Raw genomic sequence first — 18,992 nt, forward strand, 5'->3', positions numbered from 1 at the left:
TTGGGCCTGCTGTCAGTCACGATTGGGGGCATGGTCTCAGTCGATGTTCTGTATTGTCAGAGCGGTGACTGAACCTGCACCGGCGCGACCCACATGACTGAACCCCAAACGCTGCCAGAGGGAATAAAGTTCATTTTCTCCCTGTGGCATTCGGGGGTGAGCACTGGGCAGATTAATAACACTATTAACCTGCAGATTAACCCCACATGAGCAGGTTAATAGCGTTTTTTCTGGTGACAGGTTCCCTTTAAGAGATTTTTTCAGAAATATCTTATTTATCTACTGTATGAATGTCATATACCGTTTACAATTTTACATTTGGAAGGAACACTTAACAAGCGCATCGGTTAGATCACATTTATTATGAGTTTATTGCTCCTTTGAATTTAGTTATGGATGCCACATGAGGTGCTCCTTATTAATATCACTTAAACAGGTCTCAACAGAGCAATCTTGATGCGTTTTTCTGTGCTTGACTTGACTTTCAGGCATATCAAAATCATCCCTTGTTGGGCAATGAAACCGATTTACTGCAAAGAGATATGGAAATAATCATTGCATTCTCTGCAAACAATGCAAAATGATAATTGCTCCGGCACCTAACACCATTACTATCTAATAAGTATACCGGATACATGATCCAATTCTGGAGCAGAGTAATGGCGAGTTAAGGAGCAGATAATGTCCTGTTTACTTTCTGCTGGACAAAGCATTATTCAGATGAGCTGTGTGAGACGTGCGGAATGTAAAGTTTACGTTCATCTTTATTAATCAGAATATCGGAAGCAAGAACGATTTCACAAATGTGCGCTCCTCGAATTCATTATAGGCTCTGAAGAGCTAAATGTAAAATTACACATCCCATATCCACAGCTAAATTCTGCAATAGAGACTCATCTTCTATGAATTTGCCAAATCCTGCAGAACAATTCCATGGCTGATAAAGAACTGGGCATAAACAATTGTGCTGTCGGCAAAGTTCTCACGATAAGTATTTATTTAGTTTTTTTCTTCTGCGTAATTTTGTGCACTAAAAATACAGCTTATTACAGTTCATAAACCTTTTTCGGGGCTAGAGAGTCCCCCCAAAAAATGAAGAGATCCATAAGAATTTAAGAATATATAATCTTAAATTTTGTTTGATTCAAGTAGTTTTTGCAGCCTTTTGATATTTGACAGTACCTAGTTTGGAGCAAATTCGATTTGAATACACTTCAAAGAAGTGGTACGTACGAAAACTCTGTGTGGACATAGCCCAATAGTATATTAAAACAGAAAGCAAAAAACACAAATATCCTGAACTAAAAAGTAAAAAATTAACTGCAAATAATGCATAAAGGTAATAATAATAATAAGGGTATTTAGTAAACATAATTTTGATCAAAATAATGTATAAGCCATCCCGCCACATCACGGCAACCCTTGTGGGACAGTCCCTACTCTAGTATTTAAAACCTTTTCACTTGCCAAGTGACGTGAATGTGAACAAGGATCGAGCGGCTGAACCACTAGTAAAAGCATAGGCCAGACAGGATGGTTTTCCCAGCTCAGAAAGAGGGCGGTCACACCCATATATGCACTGAATGCACAATGAAATGAATAAAAAACTGGAGTCTGAACTGAGAAAAGTAAGTTAATGTGTATGCACAATGTAAGTGCATATTAACACATGACCGTTAACCAGAGAAAACAGAAAGCAAAAAACACAAATATCCTGAACTAAAAAGTAAAAAATTAACTGCAAATAATGCATAAAGGTAATAATAATAATAATAAGGGTATTTAGTAAACATAATTTTGATCAAAATAATGTATAAGCCATCCCGCCACGTCATGGCAACCCTTGTGGGACAGTCCCTACTCTGGTATTTAAAACCTTTTCACTTGCCAAGTGACGTGAATGTGAACAAGGATCGAGTGGCTGAACCACTAGTAAAAGCATAGGCCAGACAGGATGGTTTTCCCAGCACAGAAAGAGGGCGGTCACACCCATATATGCACTGAATGCACAATGAAATGAATAAAAAACTGGAGTCTGAACTGAGACTCAGTTCAGACTCAAGTTTTCAATAGTATATTAAGCCTGGAGGTTACATTATATTATCATATCACTGAGCTTATGGGGTGTTAATAGAAGGATGACATATAAAAATGACTCTTCAGTGGTCCATATAGTGAATTTTTTCCTCAATTAAGTTATATACAGTATTTACGTAGACCAGGTCCAAAGACTTGAATTATTTGCATCATAAGGTATCTATGATGAGGTTATTCCAAGCTAGTAGTTCTTTATTCTGGCTTGGATTTGCAGTTGTTTGCAGTTGTCTTATGGCTGGAAATATATGACCATGTTATGCTCGTGTGAAACTTTTCTCAAAAGTGCTTCTAAGTGAAGTTGAGTGAATCTGTACAAACTTGCTTTTCTGGTAATTCAGTGTAAATAAGATTTTTTTTTAATTACAGTTCTGTATTTGCTTCATATAAGATAATAGAAGTTGAAATATGGATCCACATTCCAGCATTTCAGCGTACTGTACATTTTCATATATCTGACTTTTTCTTAATAGAAAACTCACGTATTGTTCATCTCTACTCCTGAGAATTTCCATCATCTTAACAATATATAGTTCATTCAAAAGATCAACTCTTTTATAAAATATATCTGATAGAAAGATGTATTGAAGCTTAGTGTAGGAATCTCATTACCATAAAATGCATAGAAACAATGATTTGCAAAAAATCTTGACATATAATTAATGGAAGATGGAACAAGTCCCAATGTCAAAAGCAAATAATAGACAACACAGAGAAGAAGCTGACAGTATGTGCATAGATATGGAAATCATGGCTGACCCTGAAAAGAGCTGCAGCGGCATTCTGAGCAGACCTGAAATATATTTAAATATTTTCACAGAAATCATTAACTCTCATAATGACTGCCCAGCAATCAATGTCTTCATCATTAAAGAGCGCAAACATAGAAGCTAAACTGATTAACTACTCAATAGAGCATTGCATGGGAATTGTAGCTTTATGTCATATTTATATTAGAATTTGCTCTTGTAGCCATTACGTACATTTACTGTTAAATGGAAACATAGCTCTTCATAATATGTTTTGCCATTTTCCTCTTCATTATGCTTTTGGTAAACAGGGAATCATATGCAATGCTAGTTTATGGTTATAATTTATATAAATAGATATCTTTTTAATGGCTAACTGAAAGGATGGTAACAAATTGCAAGCTTTGAGACTACTCTGGTCTCTTCATCAGGCATAGACTAATACAAAATCTGAAGAATCACATATTTATACGCAACACAGCAGAGAAAATAATGCAATAGATAAGACAGGTGACGTGACGCAAAACTATCATTATGTTAGGAGGGATAAACAGTTGTGGCCCTAGTTTCATAGATAAGGAGTGAAAGTTTTATTGCCCTCTGATTGGGGTCTGGTTCTGTGTTGTGATGACCCCACAAGGTCTGAGGAGCAAACTCCTTAAATGATGTAAAAAGACATAAATCCATGCAACACATTAATTCCTGCACTGAGTGTGTCAAAGGTTGTCATGATTTTATACTCCCAGATTCTTCTGTATCTCTGAGATTTGAAGTTAGCTTTTAATACAAGTAATTTCATGTCCATGGTGCTGTGATCAGGCATACAAATGTTTGGCCACATGTAGATCCATTCTTTTTTCTCTCATTGTGTGGTGGTAAGGATTCATCCTTGTTCTAAGCTTTTGCCCTGTTTCCCCTACATACAGACCTCCAGTTGGACATTTAGTACAATTAATTAAGTACACCACATTAGATGTGATGCAGCTGAATGTACCTGGGATGACCACAACTGTTTATCATTCTCCCATAGTGACAGTTCTGCCTCACATCACTTTTCTTATCTATTGCATTATTTCTGTGCCGTGTTGTGTATAAATATGTGATTTTTCAGATGTTGTATTAGTCTAGCCTGATGAAGAGACTTGAGTAGTCTCGAAAGCTTGCAATTTGTTATCATCTTTTCAGTTAGCCATTAAAAGATATCAACCACTGAGGACTTTCAATTCTGAATATTTTTCTAGCTACTAGCTAACACGGTACAAAGATATATATCTTTCTTGTATAAATAGTTATGTGACCCCAATCTCAACATCATAAGAAGTCATTAAATTCTGTAATTGACATAACACACAAGGAGAAAAAACAAACAGTTAACAAACTAAGCTTTGAGAGAGGTTCACACAGGAGAGTGAATATGTAATAGAGTTTTCATAGTGCGTCATACTTTCATGCAGTTATTTTTTGGAAATCCAACACAATTCCAAGCAATGCACCACTCAGGGATTTACTATGCGGCTTGCCTTCCAGGCTCCATAGAACACCCGACTGCAAATAGTACTCAATACAGCAAGCCAAAGTACTAGAATCACATGGGTTTTCTCATTATTAGGCCACATTCACACATTGTGTATTTAGTCAGTGTTTTATATCAGTATTTGTAAGTCACCAAGAGTGGAACAATCAGAGGAAAAGTATAATAGAAACACGTCACCACTTCTGCATTTCTCACCCACTCCTGGGTTTGGCTTACAAATACTGATGTAACATACTGACCAAATACTGAACATGTGAATGTGCCCTTATAAAAAATTTCTGGACATCTATGGTTTAATTACTATGCCTGTGTGGATTAGCTGGGTTCTTACAGACATCTCATGAGTATTTCATGTCAACAGCACAGAAATATAATTTCTTAGAAAATTGGTGACATGTTCAATACATATTTCACCCACAGCATATAAATGTAGTATCAAAATGAAAGTGAACAAAAGAAAATTGTCTGTGTTTCCAAGTGATTAAAGGGAATCTGTCAGCAGGTTTTTGCTATCTAATTTGAGGACAGTATGATATAGGGTTTAAAACACAGATTTCAGCAATGTGTCACTTATTAGGCTGTGTGCTGTTGTTTATTTACAGTAAAGGTTTTATCTCTAAAACATTATCATTGCTGTGACTACAGATCTCGTGTCAAGCAGTCCGACAATAACCCCTCCTATGATAAGCAGCTTACTGTCAACAGACAATGTACGTAGGGAGCCTAGTGTGGGCGGGGGCAACTTTCTCAGCTCTGTTTCATTTTAGATGTTAGAACTCTGATGGTATCGCAACTGCTGCATCTGATTAAGTAATACATCACTGGAATTGGGATCTATTTTTGTTGGCAGCGGATTATTCAGGATACTCGCCAAGCGTGTGACAACAGAGCTTCTTTATTCAGGAACAAACAGGAACAATATATGATAAACTTAATAGATCAGGAACAAATCATTTGAATGTCTCTATCTGTCCAGCAATCTACAGCAGGCTGCTTCTCTCATACACAGACATAGGAAAAACAAAAAGTACAGTCACATGCTCTCCCTGTGTGAGCCTCTGGGAGTTTTTTTTAACTTTATGAACAGCATACAGATCTAGCAACTAAACACTCATAGACAGGAATGGAGTTGTTGCACCAAACATATTCCAACAATTTTCCTAAGTTATGCTGCTTTCAGATGAGGTATCAAAAACTGGTGAGAGATTCCCTTTAAGACATAGAAATTACTGGGATCTAACTAAAGAAATTTCACTGATATAGAATGGCTTGCGAAAGTATTCAGCACCTTGACGTTTTACCTATTTTGTTACAGTAAACATTTTTGTAATCCAATCTGTGTGTGAAGCATCAACACTAATAAATATAAATATAGGCCTAAACTAAATTTATAGGATCAAATAACTAAAAATTGGCATGTGCATATGTATTCACCCCTTTTGCTATGAAGGCCCTAAAAAATTTTTGGTGCAAGCAATTCCCTTTACAAGTCACATGCTTAGTGAAAGGAAGTCCACCTGTGTGCATGCTAAGTGCCACATGTTCTGTCATTATATACACAACTTTTTTGAAAGGCCATGGAGGCTGCAACACCATTAAAAAGAACCTGCCATCAGGATTTAGCCCTATGAACTAAAGGCATGTCCATAACTGCGCTGTGATGCTGATTAATCTAATACCTGATGAATAATCAGTCCCTGAGTGGATCCCTTCACATCAGGTATCAGATTAATCAGCATCACAGCGCAGTTATGGACATGCCTTTAGTTCATAGGGCTAAATCCTGATGGCAGGTTCTCTTTAACCCCTTTACTCCCAAGGGTAGTTTGCGCAACAGCGATCTGAAGGCACTGCTGGAGGCTTTCTCATGCCTGCGTTCTGCAGGCAGTGAGAAAGACGCCTCCCTGCAGGCCCCCGAAGGTCCCCGCCACCATATTGGATCCGGGGACCTGCAGGGAAGGAGGCCCCCACAGCAGTGCTGCACATCATGCTGCTGCGTGGGTCTCAGGGAAGCACGGAGGGAGCCCCCTCCCTGCCGATGCTTCCCTGATCCTCCGGTACACTGCGATCATGTTTGATCACAGTGTGCCGGGGGTTAATGTGCCGGGGCGGTCCGTGACTGCCCTTGACACATAGTGACGGGTGTCAGCTGTGATAATCAGCTGACACCCGGCTGTGATCGCTATGACGTACTATTCAGTCCTTGGGACTTAGGTCCCAGGTCACATGGACGGAATAGTATGTATAATGTAGGAAAGGGGTTAATGATGTTGCAGCCTTATGAAGTTTTCATAAAATGACGTGTTCTGTGCTTCTGTGTGCTTTGGGGGTGGATGTGGGGACAAGGTCTTCTTCTGATTCTCCATCCCCTTACTAGCCTCTTCTGATTCTTGTACATGTCACTAAATATTCAGTTCTGAGTAAAAACCCGGTCAGAAGGGAGCGCACGGCTGGTGCTCCATTGTTTGACCGTCCCTACACTATCTGAACTAAATATTCAGTGACCTGCCTCCTTTTTAATACCCCTTGCCGCCACCGCCATCATTGTGTGGGCGGCACGTGTGCAGTGTGAAAAAGTAATTGCCGCCCCCTTAAAATATAAATTGCTGTGCTTTATCACATCTTTGGAAAGCTGAGATCAAATTCCCTAGCCATATGCAGACCTGATTACTGCCATACCTGCTCTCAATCAAGAGATCACTTAAAAACCTGACCGACAAAATGAAGTAGACTAGAGTTGAGCAAAACGGGTCGGTCAAATTCAAAAAACGCCGACTTTAGCTAAAGTCGGATTTCGCCGATGACCATAGTGTGAGGTCGGCCATGAGGTCGCCGATCAGACCACCAAAGTCGCGTTTCAAATAATGCTTCCAGTGCCTTTTCTCAGCCAATGATGGAGGACGCACACTGTGGGCAACGCGATGACATGGGCAGCGGCCACCACCATCTTAGAGAAGGGCATTGAAGTGATTGGCTGGCTTTGTGTGGCGTCACAGTGGTTATAAAAGGCGGTGACTGCCGACCGCCATCTTACTTCTGCCGATCTTAGAATAGGGAGAGGTGCTGCTGCTGCTGCTGATGATGATGATTCTGAATAGGGAGAGCGTTAGGTAGGGAAGAAGAAAAACAAAATTGCTTCTGCTGATAGTGCTTTTCACTGTACAGTTAGTGTGCAGTGAAAGGGGAGGATTTTTGTTGTGTGCAGCAGCGCTGGTGGTGATTAGACTGCCCTTTAAGGCTACCTGCTAGCTGCATAGCTGTGTGCACACTGCTGTTCAAACTGCTTTTTTCAAAGCACTCCAACTTTTATTATTTTGTTCTGGTGAGTTACTGAGCGTTCATTTTTTCACACACCATATAGCGCTGTACGCTCCTCACAAACTACTGTGTACCGGCTGGTATCACAGACAAATAGAAGCTATCTGGGTGTGACTCTGGAAAAACAAGTCCAGGAGATTTTCCTTTTTTCCAGACCTATACCTTATAGAGCTGTCCGCTTTTCAAACAGTTTCGTATATCTGCTGTTTGATTACGGTCAAAACTAGACAGAGACAGCGTGTGTCAGTCCTTATAAAAATAGACGGAGATTGACAATTTTCCATACAGACACCATATAGCGGTGTATGCTCCTCACACACTACCGTGTATCGCCTTGTATCATGGACAAATAGAAGCTATCTGGGTGTGACTCTAGAAAAACAAGCAGAGGAGATTTTCCATTTTTCCAGACCTACGCCTTAGAGAGCTGTCTGCTTTTCAAACAGTTTCATATATCTGCTGTTTGATTATGGTCAAAACTAGACAGAGACAGCGTGTGTCAGTCCGTATAAAAATAGACGGAGATTGACAATTTTCGATACACACACCGTATAGAGCTGTCCAATTCTCAAACAGTATTGTATATCTGCCGTTCGCATTACAGTCACATCTATACAGAGTCAGCGTGTGTTTGTGTGACACTCCGTAAATACATATACGGATATTGTTAGTTACACAAAAAACGTATACAGCTGTACACTTCTGATACAGTTCCGTATATATGCTTGTTGGATTAAGGTCAAATACATACTGTGAGCGTCTGTGACTAACAAAATATATACGTAGATTTAATTTTTTTAATACACCTTATACAGGTGGACGCTCCTCATACAGTACCATCTCTCTGCTGGTATTTTTGGTACATTTTCCCAAACATGAGGAAGTATGGTGGAAAAGGCCGCGAACGTGGGCAGGGGGGCGCAGCTGGTACTGATGGTGGTGGTGCATCGGCTGGTTCTGGCAAAAGCACAATAGCAGCTAAGGCAGGAGGTGTTGAGCCTGCGTCATCCTCTGGCCCAAGAAGGTTGTAAGGTTACCTTTTCTTGGAGTAGGAAAACTGCTTTTAAAGCTGGAGCATCAGGAACAGGTTTTGGCATACATTGCCGAAACAGCCACCAGCTCTATTGCCTCCTCTTCTGAACGTTCGAAACCTGCAAGCACGGAGTCGTCAGTGCAGGGTTCTGGTCAGGAAAAACACCTTTCCTTGTGTTCTTCACCCCCACCAAAAGTTAAGGATGCGACAGCCCACACTTCAGATTACTCTATCGAGCTCTTTTCACATACCATGCCTGGGCTATCCAGTCAAATCCTGAATTCCCCAGTCCAAGATGAATCTGACATGGAGTGCACTGATGCACAGCCACTGCTAGATGATTCTGCTGGTACATTAACCCAGAGCACTACATTGCCCTCGCAGTCTATTGATCCAGAATCTGACCCTGATGAAACTCAGGTGCCCCATCCCGCATACTATACTACCTTACACAGTGACATAGAGGAAGGTAAAGAGGAAGGTGCAGATGACTTTGAAGAGGAGGTGATGGATGACCCAGTTCTTGACCCAGATAAGCATCCATTGGGGGAGGAGGGTGGCGTTGGCAATAGTTCAGATAAGGAGAAGGATCCGCATTAGGCATTGACATCGCAGCAGCGGTTATCTGGCAGGCCCGTAGTTGTCCAAAAACGTGGACCAAAAACTAAAAGAGTTGCAGGACAGCTTGGGCAGATGGTCAACTTAGCACAGCGTGCAAGGCCAGAAAATGTATACCATATTAGGAATAGTGCAGTGTGGCACTTCTTTGTCCAAAATCCTTCTGATGAGGCAAAGGTTACCTGTAAGAAGTGCGGAAGGACCTTTAACCGAGGTAAACAACTCAGAAATTTGAATACCAGTTGCATGCTTAGATATTTAATCAACATGCACTTGCAAGCGTGGACTACAAAACCTCAGGTAGCACATGTGCACCTGCTTCGACTGAAGGTAGCCAGCAATGCTCCATCGCTTCCCCCACTGTAAGACCACCGCCACCGTTAAGCACATCACCAGCACTAAATGTGGCGGTGTCATCGCAAGGCCAAAGCACTCAGGGAATCACAATGGTTTTGCAATACAACACTGAATCTAGGCCATCAACACCAATACCATCACCAATCCCCTCTCACTCCGTCCGGTCCACCGCTACTTCCCCCATATGCATCTCTCCAGTCCAGCTCAACCCTACCAGACACTCTGAGTAGGACAAGAAAGTACTCATCCTCTCATCCGCGTACACTGTGTTTGAACGCCTACATTGCCAAACTAATCTCATTAGAGATGATGCCCTACTGTTGGGTTGAAAGCGAAGCGTTCCACGAGCTCATGGCCTATGCTATGACCTACCCAGTTGGCACTTCTTTTCTCGAAAAGCCATCCCTGCCCTCCACCGGCATGTGAAAGGCCGCATTGTCCATGCACTAAAACAGTCAGTGAGTGGAAAGGTGCACCTCACAACAGATGCATGGACCAGTAGGCATGGCCAGGGCCGTTTGAGGGAAGACATGGAATTTTCGGGTGTGCAGTGGTCAAAGCTGAAAGACCTCTGTAAAGTCCTTCAGTGTTTTGAGGAATGCACACGGCTGGTAAGCGCAGACGAAGCCATCATAAGCATGAGCATCCCACTTATGCGTCTGCTCATGCAAACTTTGACGCACATTAAGAATCAGGCGTCTGCAGCGGAGGAGGATGAGGAGGGAAGCGTTGATGACAGTCAGCCATTGTCTGGTCAGGGAACTGTCCTGGACGAGGTGGAGGAAGAAGAGGAAGAGGAGGAGGATGAGGATGAGGGGGATGATTATTTTGGGCAGGAGTATGCTTCTCAGGGGGCAAGAGAAAATGTTGGCATTCCAAGGTCAGGTACAGTGTTTGTGCGTGACTGTAGGGATGTGGATTTGCCAGAGAGCGCTCCTCCACTCAGCAGTGGCAGTGCAGCATTGTCACCTGGAACATTGGCCCACATGTGCGATTATGCCTTGTGGATCCTAAAAAGGGACCCCCGCATTGCCAAAATGATGAGGGATGATGACTACTGGCTGGCCAGCATCCTCGATCCATGCTACAAAGGCAAATTACACAACATCATGCCACAGGAGAACCTAGAGATAATATTGGCTAACAAACAAGCAACTCTGGTAAACTGTTTGTTTGAGGCTTTCCCAGCACACAGCAGCAGTGCTGGTTCTCCCACGAGCCGTAGTGGGCACAATGGAAGTGGTGTTCGTGGTGCACACAGCCGAAGTGGCGTTGGAGACAGAGATTTAATGACCATGTTGTGGAATGATTTCTCAAGTATCGCTCACACGACAGCTAATACTGCATCGATTAAAAGTGACAGGAGACAGCAGTTGTCAACTATGGTTACAAACTACTTCTCCTCCCATATCGATGTTCTCCCTCACAGGTCATTCCCCTTTGACTATTGGGCCTCTAAACTGGACACCTGGCCTGAATTGGCACTATATGCCTTACAGGAGCTCGCTTGCCCTGCTGCTAGTGTGTTATCTGAAAGAGTCTTCTGTGCTGCTGGATCAATCCTGACAGAAAAAAGGACCCATCTGTCGACCCAAGATGTTGATGATCTAACCTTCATTAAAATGAACCATGCATGGGTTTCAAAGGATTTTGTCCCACCTTCCCCTGATGACACATAGGTTGCCAGAAAACTGCCTCGCTTTTGTCCTCCTCTTCCTCGGACTTGCCCAATTCCGCCCTTTGCAGCAGCTGAATGTCCAGCCAACACATCAACATATGCCATTTTTTAAACCTCCCTAAGTGGGCTGCCCACCCACCCCCCAATGGCTGGGGTCAACACCTGGCGCACCCGGGCAAGTGCCGTTGCTCTGAACAGGTGGATGGGCCCACTGATGGCCTATGGCACTGGCACAGGCCCCCTCCTAGTACAATACAGTGTCTCTGACGGTGGGGGGCCACTCGCCATCAGACACACCAGCGTACTATGAGGGGCCCTGTGCCAGTACTGTCGACCACGAGTGTGCCCCCCCTGCTTGGTCATGGCCACAGCACTTGCAAGTTGCAATACTTACCTCTCCCTGCTCCACCGCTGTGTAGTCTGGGCAGTTAAATCCTTCACAGGGACGGCCACTAGAAATTTGGTGTATTGATCGATGATGTTTAAGATGTAGCTATGGCCTGTCCTGCTGGCCTCTACCTTCAGATGATCAATGGCTACCATTTGTAATGGACGTCAACTTACAAGCGGATGCAGTGGTGCTTTATGATCTCCTTTCACAGTTGTGATAGTCACAGACGTGTGACATTCCTGCCACCATTTTTCAATGTCTCCTCTCATGCCAATCCAATAGAATCGCCTACGGCCTGTGACTTCTGTCTTTTGCACTCCAAAATGACCAGACACATCATGATAGGCAGTGAGGACCATGTCTACATCTCTCCCTGTGATCACAATTTGATGGAGATAAGTAACGGTGGTGTGATCCACGCTACTGCGATAAAGCAATCCTTTCTTCACAAAGAACCGTTTTTGCTGTCTCCACAGAGACAGTAATTGAGGGTCTGCATCGCCTCTGCAACTTATACCGGGAGGTTTTCCCACGATGAGTAATTCCCAAATTTCTGCAAACACTCGACTTTCCGTCTGTACTTGTATCCATGTAGTTTCCAGTAGCGGAGAGTCTGGACTGGCTTACTGAGATTGAAATATATACGAAGATTTAAAAGTACCACAACACTGTATACTGTCGTACGCTTCGACTACCTTTCCCTTTTTCTACTTCTTAAATTCTGGTGTAATACATAATGAGCCTGTGAGTGTCTGTGTCTCAATAATGAAAAAGTTCCAGCTTCCAAATATACAAAAATTTATTCAAGGCATAAGAACAAGGATAAACGGACATGCCCCTTCATAGCGGAAAGACACAGCAACGCATATCGAACAATATGTTCTTTTTTTGAGCTTGAAAAAGAACATATTATTCGACACGCGTTGCTGTGTCTTTCCGCTATGATGGGGCATGTGCGTTTATCCTTGTTCTTATGCCTTAAATAAATTTTTGTATATTTGGAAGCTGGAAGCTTTTTTTTTCATTATTGATTTACTCCACATGTGGCTTCACAAAATATCCGAGCTTCCATGCACCACTACTAGCCAAGAAAGCAGGTGAGCTGGTTACCTTTATTTTTTGCACATAGTGTCTGTGTCTGACTCCGGAAGTATAGACAGAAATTTACAATTACCCCTAGACTGGATACACCTGGTATGTGCTGATACAGTACCTTTGTTCAAAATTTTGTGCTACGGTATCATCCATAGTGAGTGAGTGTGTGTGCTTTACGCCTTCTATATATACAGTGAATAGGAGATACCAATTTTTACCCTATACTCGATACAGCTTGTATCTTGTTATACAGTACCTTTGTTCGACATTTAGTATTATGGTCAAATCCATACTGAGTAAGCGTCTGAGAGTGACTACGGGACTATGTATACGGAGATTTAAATTGTACCCTTTAATATATATACTTGCTATCTTGTTATCCAGTAGCTTTTTTACAACATTTTTTATTATGGTCAAACCCAGACTTAGTGAGCATCTGAGGGTGACTCCGGAAATATTTACCGAGATTTCAAATTTGGCCAACACTGTATAAAGCTCTACGCTTCTGATACAGTAACCTTTTTAGCTATTTAGATTCTGGTGTAATCCATAATGAGCCTGTGAACGTCTGTCTGTTACTCTGGCAATATATTAGGAGCTTTAAGATTACCCCAACACTGTATACAGCTGTACGCTTGTGTTACATTACCCATTTACAGCCTTTCATATTCTTGTGTAATCCATACTGGGCCTGAGAGCATTTGTGTCTGCCTCCTGAAATGTATACGGAGATTTAAAATGTTTACACTATACTATATATACCTTGTATCTGGTGATACTGTACCTTTTTCAACTTTTTATTTTATTGGGTAATCCATACTGAACCTGTGAGCGTCTGTGTATGACTCATGAAATATATACGGAGATTTACTGTTATCCCTAGACTGTGTAGAGCTGTACGCTTCTGATACAGTACCATATATCTGCTGGTATTTTGGGTCCATTTTCCAAAACATGAGGAAGTATGGTGGAAGAGGATGCGGACGTGGGGGGCCACCTGGTACTGATGGTGGTAGTGGTGCATCTGCTGGTAGTGCCAAAAACACAATAGCAGCTAATGCAGGAGGTGTTGAGCCTGCGTCATGGTGTAGCTCTGAAAAGCCTGTAAGGCTCTGTTTTCTGGGAGTACGTAGACTGCTTTTAAAGCCGGAGCATCAGCAACTGTTTTTGCCTTACATTGCTGAAACAACCTCCAGCTCTATCGCCTCCTCTTCTGAAGTTTAAAAAAATTCAAGCATTGAGTCATAAGTGCAGGCTTCTGGTCAGGAGCAACCCCTTTCCTTGTGTCCATCACCCACCACAAAAGTGAAGGATGTGGCAGCACACACTTCAGATTACTCCATGGAGCTCTTTTCACATACCATGCCTGGGTTAATTAAAAATGGGGCCCATCATATACTGGAGCATTCCAAATGGGGGATATCAGACACTGGAGCAGCATTAACGGGGCCCATTATATATGGAGCATTATTAGGGCACATCATACACTGGAGCATCATCCATGAGGCCCATTATATACTGGAGCATTCCAGATTGGGGACATCAGACACTGGAGCAGTATTTACAGGGCCCATTATACACTGGAGCATTAGAAATGGAGCCCATTATATATGGAGCATTATTTGGGCCCATCATACACTGGAGCATCATCCATGAGGCCCATCATATACTGGAGCATTATAAATGGGGCAGATCAGACACTGGAGCAGCATCTATGGGGCACATTATACAGTGGAGCATTAGAAATGGGGCCCATTATATAAGGAGCATTATTAGGGCCCATCATACACAGGAGCATCATCCATGAGGCCCATCATATACTGGAGCATTATAAATGGGGCAGATCAGACACTGGAGCAGCATCTATGGGGCACATGATACACTGGATCATTAGAAATGGGGCCCATTATATATAGAGACTTATTAGGCCCAACATACACTGGAGCATCATCCATGAGGCCCATCATATACTGGAGCATTATGTGGAGCTCATCATATACTGTATGGAACATTATATGTGAATGACCAATTATTCTGTATGGAGAAATACTTTATATGGGGCTCATTATTCTGTATGGCGCACAATGTGGTGGCCATAACAGTGTATGGAGTAATATACTGTCCTTTTTTTCAGCTATTGTACAATTTAAAATAGATCAGTCATGTCATGTAAGCAGTGAAGTATTTGTCATTGTACTATACCTATATTTCTGTGCCGTATCGGAGAATCATGAGTTGTGGTATGTGTTAAAGGGGCACACTGACACTTTTTGGCCCAGGGCACTCAAAAACCTGGAGCCAGCCCTGCCCCCCCACAACTTTAGCCAAATAACCCCCAGTTTTCAATGCGTAACTATTATTATGAAGTAAATTAAGGTTGACAAGCTTCAGTAATAAGAATTGATGTTTTTGGCATTGAAATGGGCACTGTAGGTGTGTTTACTGTCCTCCACTCCCTGCTGACTTTGCTTCCCCATTGACTTGCATTGGGTTTCGTATTTCAGTCGGCCTCCGACTTTTCCCTATAGTCGGCCGATTTCGTTCGACCCGACTTTTGCGAAAGTTGGGTTTCATGAAACCCGACTCGACCCTAAAAAAGGCAAAGTCGCTCATCTCTAAAGTAGACCAAAAGATCTGCAGCTTTCACAATGCCACAGCAATGATGTGATGGCTCTACATGTCATTGTGGCAGCCAATCAGTGGTCACATGTGGCCTGGGATATGTTATGAATATTGAGAGACAAGATCATTTTACTAAATATCACTAATGCCATAATTGATGCCATATCCTGGTGACACTATAAGACTACACAAACAATAGAAAGGTTTACCTTGTAAATAAATCCTGCGATCTTTTATACGGATCACGTATAATAACAGACTTAAGTAAATTCCTAACGCTAGCTTGTAACCTGGCATTATTGTAAATGGCTGAATATGAATATTAAGAAGGGTAATCTCAGGACACATGGCTGCGTTTGTCTGAATTTAAATATAGAAACTGTAATGTTCTAGAATTTACATAGCCGAGATCAGCTGAATAAATATTATGGATGATATAGAATGCCTTGAGGGGTTGATAAACCAATTTGTTGAGGTTTTCGGTGCCTATTGTGAGTTTTGTATAATTTGTATTAACAATTATGGTAATATTTTCGACATCGGAGAATGAACTTCCTGATCCTGCGTTCCATTCATAAACTACAAGGTAGATGTTACGATAGATTGATGAATATTACCCAAGATGATTTGATTATTGCAGTGATCTTCCCCCAGTTAATAACATGAACAGTAACCACAGCTCAGCAGTTCCATAACCAGCAAGGAAACCCTGGCCATCTTCACTGTAATAGTCCGAATTTCTCTACTTATCATACAGTAATTGTGGAAATCTATACTTAAAATAACTGTGCAACCTTACAAATGTCATTCTCAAATTATTTCTCAAAAAGCATTGTGCCCATTTGAATTCTAGGAGTTTTGTATTTCAGTTTTTAATTTAGATATTAAAAATGTAGGGAATATTCCAGATTCCAGTACTTTGTTTTATTGAGTGGCAAAAAGAGGGCATTACAAACGTTTTCTGGTCTACATAAATATCCATTTGATAAATATTAGATTGCTGTGGGTCCTAAAGCTGGGATCTCTGCCAATCAGCTGCCCTCATTCTGCCTTGGCTTCAAGATCACAGCCAGGAAGAGTTGAACTAAGTAGCTGGTAGCGCATGAGCTCATTTGATTTTTTTTTTTTTTAAAGGCAATATGTCAGAAGGTTTTTGCTATGTAATCTGAGGGCAGCATGAAGTAGGGGCTGAGACACAGTTTTCAGGGATGTGCTACCTGTGCCACCTTTTAGTCTGTGTGCTGTTGTTTCCATTCAATGAAGGTTTTAGCACCTGTAGATTATCACTGTCTAGACTACAGCTCTTGTGAGCCCTTGTGCGACCACTCCCCCTCCTCTGCTGAGCAGCTTACTGTTAATAGACAATGTACACAATAGCTGTGGTGTGGGCGGGGGCAGCTTTCTGAGCTCTGCTACCTGCTACATCTAAAAACTTTGATTGTGTCACTACTTCTACACCCATTAAACTGAGTGATACATTGTTGGAATCAGGGTCTTTTTTCCTACATTAAGCTGTTTCCAGATGAGATAGCAAAAATCTGATGACAGATTCCCTTTAAGGATCCTTCCCACAATTCTATGTGCTTAAAGAATAAGCGCAATTTATTTTTTTTATTTACTTTTTAATAAACAAGTGAAAATATGAAGCTTTGTAATATATCTTAGATAAATCTTCTTTCTCCTGGACTGATCATTCATTCTCAAAATTCTCAACTCAGGGGTAAAATCTTCATTGAATACAGATTTTCTCATTACTGAGATGACATTTTGGTGCATTGATGACATTTAATGGCATTTGATGGCATTTTAGTGCTGCGACGGACAACAGATGACATCCCCCGGTACCACTAGCAAGACAGTGAGTGTATAGAGCGCCATGCGCCCAGTGACAGTTAAGAGCGCTCACGTGCAGGAAAGCGAGGGACGGTTAAAGGACAGTAGGCTGCGGTCCTTTCTGCCGGACAGTGCACATCACCCCACGTTCAACCCAGGGATTGCTGCAGCTCTCTTGTCTTTGGCTGCGCAGGCTCATGGACTAGGGGCTCAACGGGAAAAACTGGAGACCGCCTGTTGCCGCCAGAAGTTAGACCGTCATCTGTGGGACCCCATCTGTGAACACTACCCCGGCCATTGCCGGTGTTACAACCCCCAAAGGATCATCTGCGGTGGAGGAACATAAGGACCCGATAAGTTTGATAATTGGACTGTTGTTATATTACAATTTCTCTTTACCATTTAACTGTTTATCTCCCTGCAATGAGTTTCTATATTGTGTTGAATAAATTGTTAACTCTTATTCTGCCTCCCATGCGTCACTGCATCCCACAACCTTCTTACATGCACGCCACTGCTAGTCTAACCATGCACCTTCCTGTGACAAGCAGTTTACTGTCAATAGACAATGTACACAGAGAGCCTGGTGTAGGTAGGGTTAGCTTTTTGAGCTCTGCTTCACGCTAAATGTAAAAACTCTGATTGTGTCACAACTGTTACACGCAGTAAACTAAGTGATACATCATTGGAATCAGGATCTCTTTTACTATAATATGCTGCTCTCAGATGAGGTAGCAAAATCCTGGTGACAGATTCCCTTTAAGGAAGCACTCTCATTAAAAATTTTACTTTTTAAACCTGTCTAAATATAGTGAAAGTGCAATAAAATACTAAATGATTTTAGGCTTCCCCGGTTTCCAGCACCACTCCGGTCCCATTCTGACCCACATGACTTCAATTCTGACTCACTGGATCATGCAGAGTTTTATGTGTTAGCTGGAAGTCAATTTTACAATGTAAGCCTATGAGACTCAGAACAAGGCAGAATGCTGCAGAGCAAGCTGTCAATCAATGTGATTACAGAACTGTAACAACCACATAATTGCAAGTGATCAGCTGCCGAGATGATGTAAGTTAATTTTTCCCATGTTGTTGCAGCTCCCGGCAGGTTTTTAAGGGTTCATTTATTTGCAGATAGCCCCATAGCCACAGGTAAATAGTGTTTTTGAACACGACAGTTTTCCTTTAATTTCAGCATGTGCAATAGTCATCTGCATATTGCTTGTAACTGCTTATAGGTTTTCAGCAAAAGATATGAAATGTGAAGATATAAAACCAGTATTTTTAACTAACATTACATTTACCGTTCTCAACGAAACATAAGAGTTTATTTGATAGGTTTTTTGTACATGGCTAAAGTGCATAATTTATGATCTATATAAAATATATATCATTTTGCAAAGTGGATTATATTTATTCAGCCAGACAATGTGAAATGTCATGTGCCGATTTTTCAATAGGCCGGGCATAATAAACACTTGTTAAAGGGAATCTGTCAGTAACACTACCCCTACGCATCGTCAGTATAAAACATAACGAAAGATGCCCATCTTTGCATTTCAGCGCCACGTGTCAGTGGAGAAAGTAGAGATCACATTATGCAGCAGAGGCGCTGTCTTAGGCCACGGTCACACATTCAGTATTTTACATCAGTATGTGTAAGCCAAAAC

The 18,992-nt window shown here is 41.8% G+C and overlaps 1 long non-coding RNA gene across 1 annotated transcript in view; it reads right to left on the minus strand.

Annotated features, from left to right (window-relative positions):
• Window positions 1-343: 343 nt before the first annotated feature.
• Window positions 344-18,992, minus strand: part of LOC141095930 (uncharacterized) — a 73,893-nt gene continuing 55,244 nt past the window's right edge. Inside the window, exon 2 of the long non-coding RNA XR_012233510.1 lies at window positions 344-530. This is a non-coding gene — a long non-coding RNA (uncharacterized lncRNA). The remainder of the gene's footprint in view (window positions 531-18,992) is intronic.

Source organism: Dendrobates tinctorius, unplaced genomic scaffold (genome assembly GCF_039654945.1).
Source record: "Dendrobates tinctorius isolate UK_male_01 unplaced genomic scaffold, ASM3965494v1 ptg000070l, whole genome shotgun sequence".
NCBI lineage: Eukaryota > Metazoa > Chordata > Amphibia > Anura > Dendrobatidae > Dendrobates > Dendrobates tinctorius.